This window comes from Penaeus japonicus, unplaced genomic scaffold, assembly GCF_977035675.1.
Source record: "Penaeus japonicus unplaced genomic scaffold, GWHDUDI00000001_assembly GWHDUDI00000012, whole genome shotgun sequence".
Lineage (NCBI taxonomy): Eukaryota > Metazoa > Arthropoda > Malacostraca > Decapoda > Penaeidae > Penaeus > Penaeus japonicus.
This window is the reverse complement of record NW_028234414.1, coordinates 44,438,063-44,443,062: the sequence shown is the minus strand read 5'-3', so window position 1 is coordinate 44,443,062 and position 5,000 is coordinate 44,438,063. Positions and strand designations below refer to the sequence as shown.

The 5,000-nt window shown below is 45.1% G+C and overlaps 1 protein-coding gene across 5 annotated transcripts in view; it reads right to left on the bottom strand.

Moving 5' to 3' along the window:
* LOC122257574 (plexin-B) overlaps positions 1-4,895 on the bottom strand; it is a 410,989-nt gene extending 406,094 nt beyond the window's left edge. For all 5 annotated transcript variants that reach the window (XM_086542851.1, XM_086542852.1, XM_086542848.1 and 2 more), the window contains exon 1: positions 4,543-4,895. The gene's annotated coding sequence lies outside the window, so the exon portion shown is untranslated. The remainder of the gene's footprint in view (positions 1-4,542) is intronic.
* Between the last annotated feature and the right edge of the window lie 105 nt (positions 4,896-5,000).

The following is a 5,000-nucleotide window of genomic DNA, read 5'->3' as shown; positions in this document are numbered from 1 at the left end:
TGCAACACAGGCCGAGGCGCGCAGGTCACTCCGGGCGCGATAGCTAATCTGGCCGCAGCGCCTTTTATCACATATAAATATTCAAGGGCCGCCATCAAGTAGCGACAGGGCAGAGAATGGCTTCTTCTCCCCCCCCCCTCTTTTCTTAAAGATATCAACAACAAAAATTGTCTTGTCAAAACACGGAGGATGTACGAACACGCCACGTCCCCCCTCCCCCCTCTCCTTCTCCTCCTCCTCCTCTCTCATCTCCTCCAACACCACCACCTCCTCCACCTCCACCTCCACCTCCCACCTCCACCACCTCCTCCTCCTCCTCCTCCTCCTCCTCGCCAACTTGAGACTGTTGCTGCAGTTTTCGGATTAATTTGTGAGCTGGCAGATTTAACCCACTAAAGACCCGCTGGACCTCCGGATTAATTAAATTTCATGTTAATTAGCATAGCGCGTGGGCCCAGTCGGATGGACAAGCCCCAAACTCACGTCGTTAGATAATCCAACTTCTCATCTCAATATGTAGGGTTTTTTCCAGTTTAGGTAAACTATATATATATATATATATATATATATATATATATATATATATATATATATATATATATATATATCACAATTCGAGAACGGAATAAAAACATATTTTTTTGTTGCCCGTGCCTTGCTTTCCGAGTGGACAGAAGAACATGGAAGCCGCAGACTTTATCAGTGCATGAAATTCACTTACTAGCGGAAACCAACGCAAGTTCTATTGCAGTAATCCTTCATAATGACATGCAGGACACATCTCCCTCCCCCTCCCCTCAAACCCCAAACCCCCTTACCGCCTTTTCCATCCTCCCCCGACACGCAGCACCCCCCCCCCCCCCACCGACGATCAAAGTCCGTTCCGGGTTATTCCGTGACGGTCATTCGGCGCCAACAACCTCGTTATCTTCCGCCAAAGACGGACGGCAAACTTACGAAGCCGCTGCCACTGCCGCCGCCGCCGCGATTGTGTGACATTCTAATCAGTCCGAATCATTCTGCTTGGAACATGACCCTCCCTGACCCCCCGCCCCGGCCCCCGCCCCGGCCCCCGCCCCGGCCCCGGTCCCCACCTGCGTCTCTCCCTAATCCCATTCCCGGAGGATTAGCACAATCGAAATTTTGAGAGCACGCTCGTCATGCCGGCAATCAGAAATCCGTTATTACAGCGCCTGGAGCTATTCGTTCAGAATTCTAATTTCTCTAGTATAGAACATGCAGCAATTATTCAAATTACAGAGTAAACCCCCCTCAACAATTTTAAATTTCTTTCTAATTCTTTCTCTTCTCTTGTCTTTTTCTTTTTCTTTTTCTTTTTCTTTTTCTTTTTCTTTTTCTCAATCTCTCTCTCTCTCTCTCTCTCTCTCTCTCTCTCTCTCTCTCTCTCTCTCTCTCTCTCTCTCTCTCTCTCTCCCTCTCCCTCTTCCTCTTTCTCTTTCTCTTTCTCTTTCTCTTTCTCTTTCTCTTTCTCTTTCTCTTCCTCTCTCTCTCTCTCTCTCTCTCTCTCTCTCTCTCTCTCTCTCTCTCTCTCTCTCTCTCCCTAAAGTCACTTCCACGCACGCAGCAAAACAAAACAAAACAAAACAAAAACAAACCGACCGACTCTCCCTTTCTGCAATACGGCCCCTGCAACCGAGATAGACCTATAAGCCCTTCCCCAAGACACGGCGTCCTCGTCGCGTAAACAAACGCTTCAATCACTCCATTTTTGCCTGGCGAAAAGAGCAACCGACGGCGGCTTAAAGAGAGAAACCCCAATCGTCCATCACACTCATACTATAGCGACGACGACTCTCTCTCTCTCTCTCTCTCTCTCTCTCTCTCTCTCTCTCTCTCTCTCTCTCTCTCTCTCTCTCTCTCTCTCTCTCTCTCTCTCTCTCTCTCTCTCTCTCTTTCCTTCGCTCTCAGCTGGCCACATTACGGGGGGGCCATAACCGCATTTCTTCGACCGCTAATTATATTATCCGAGTTAATCCTCTGTTTTCTCCCTCTTCTCGAACTTCGATGGCCTCGCATCAACCTCCCCTCCCCCCCCTCTCTCCCTTACCTCCCCCATACATCCCTCTCTTTCCCCTATCGCTATTCCTCTTGCCTTCTTCCCCTTCCCTTCCACTTTTTCCTTCGCCAGAATAAAAAATAAGCGAATCAACGCCGTGCGAAAGAGCGAACTCGTGAACTCTAGGTTGGCCTATCTCTCCTCCGGGATCTGACCTCTCCTGACCTCGCTTAGCCCCTCATTTCCCCCCGCCGACCTCCTCGAAGGGAAAATCTCACCCGTGACCAACGAACGGATTTGAACCCCACATTATTACCGCAGTGTTACTTCCTCCTCTGTTCTTATCCTGTGTGTTTTCTACTCTTCCTTCTTATCCTCTTCCCTCTTTCACCCCCATTTCTTGGTCTGGCTTAGGTTAGAACGATATACGTTACGCATAACTGAAGACGAAACAACTTATATACAAATTTACATTTAGTGTGAGCCGTTGACCTGGGAGGTTTCTTTCATTCGACCTATGCCTATTCCAATTATTATTTTAATCCATATATATAATCCAGCATTATCGCCATGAACATTAAAAAAAAATATACGACATACTCCAGTTGGTCTTACATTTTACCTTCCTATATGAAACAAGGTAATACAAATTACCCAAACCCACGAACGATATGAAACAATAACAAGAGTTATAATTAATACGGTAAATTTTCCGAATAACGCCGCGTTACGAAATACCACAAAAGTGGTATCGATGGATTCCTCTCAACCTCTACTATTCATATATAGTGAAATTAATGAGCGCTTGCACCCCTGGACCCCACAATCTGGGTCTCTTTTCTTAAGGCACTTCGTGCTACCTCGTCCTACTTCGGGGCATATTTCGCTTGCAAAATCTTAACCCAATGACCTACCTAACTTTGCCTAGTTTTGAATTAATCCCTAGCCAAAGGAGGGCTTTGCCCCCCCTGGACCCCCCCCTTTTTAGGGCACTTCGTGCAACATACCTTGGGCAAGATATCCCGAATCCACCATCCTCGCCCTGAAATTCAAACATGGCTGTGTTTACGTATTTACGGATAGTAGCAAGCTGTGGACTGGAAACTCCCAAGGAATTACCTGCATGTGCTGTTATGTTCTCTCAACAGATGGCGCAATATTCCCCATTATTTACAGTATAATTATAGTGCCCTCTATTGAGTGGTCGCGTCATCATCGGTCCTAGTTTCCTATCCTGAGGAATATATGAGACGAAGACTCAGTTGCTGTCATCATGGCGCAGTGTGAGGGTTATCCGTGTCGCGGCATTTTCATCTACAGGACTAATTACGCATCATAAGTATCACGAAGTGCCCTGAATAGGGGAGATCCACAGGGGGGAATAGCTCCCTCTTCGCAAAGGCTGACTTCAAAACTAGGGAAAGTGAGGTAGGTAGTTAAGGGTTAAGGTTTTCGTGATACCGAAGTAGTACGAGGTAGCACGAAGTGCCTTAAAAAGGGGGGGTCCAGGTGGGGGCGAAGCCCCCCCCTTGGCTAGGGCAAACTTCAAACCTGAGCAAAGTTAGGTAAGTAGGTAATTGGTTAAGATTTTGCATACGAAATATGGCCGGAATTCATATTTTACCCCGCAATTTCCCTGATCTACTTCATGCCCTCCCCTACTATCGGGACCCAGATTGTGGGCTTCAGGGGTGCAAGCGCTCATTAATTTCACTATATATGAATAGTAGAGGTTGAGAGGAATCCATCAATACCACTTTTGTGGTATTTAGCAACGCGGCGTTATTCGGAAAATTTACCATTAATACGATTTAATGATCCATATAATACAATAATATTTTTGACCATAGACACGCGATACAAAAAAATAACACATATCTTCCCACGGCCGTTCTTAGATCATTCTACGCAATTTAACACATTTTAACATCAATAAACACGTGTTAAATGGAGCGACGCGGATGGAGAGAGAGAGAGAGAGAGATGACGATATTAATAATTTTCACTTTCCAGGATATACAATTAATAAACATCAAAGACAAATTAATGACCGAGGAAGTCGATGTCGCTCCAATAATTAGTATATTTTTATATTAATTTTTTTTTGAAATTCATTCGCTCTCTGAAAAAATAACACGCTCAAAAAGGTCTTCACAGCGAGTTATTTAGCGAAAGTCGAAATCCCGCAAATTCGAGTAAATAATTAACACCATAAATTATTTACCATCGAGCACGTGTTGGGGAGAAAGTTCGTGCGAAAAGCTTATCGAGCACCGATTTCGAGTCCCTTTCAACCTGCGCTTATTTCACGTGGATTTTCGCCTTCCAGAACGTTTCTCACAACCGCGACAGTCGTGGAAATCCTCGAAAATGGACGAAAATAACGAGGACTTATTAATACCATCACTTTTCCCCTTCCTAACAGGGCCTTTTGGTCATTGTTTTCGTCTTTCCAAAACTTTTTTTTCTTCTTTCAAAACCGCGACAAAAGTCAGGAAAGAAATAAAAAATTAATACGAACTTACCTTCTAAGATAATCCATGGTGCAAATCCTTCCAAAGATCCGGATATCGGAGTGGAGAATAGATAAATAAATAGGGTAGATGTACAAAAAAAATTCCTTCTTGGGCGAAGTTCGCAAAACTTCTTGCAAGTTAAAAAAAAAGAAACTTGTTCCTTCAACACCGGTCTTATCAATAAAACATCAAAAAGCCACTGACACAGACTCCTTCGCTTCACTTCAACACTCGGCTATCACCATTAAACCATTAAAAGCCAAATTAATATTTATAGAAAGATTTTGCGTCGAGTAAATAGCACAGCGCGCGATCACAGAGCCCGGCGTACGTTCATCCTCCACGCCTGCCAAATGGACACTAACGCTGATTGGTTCTCCAAGTCCGACTCCGAAAAGGCGGCCACTCACCGAGCGTTACCAAAGTCTGAAAGGAGCGCCACTCAGCGAGCGTTGGCAAACTTTTGG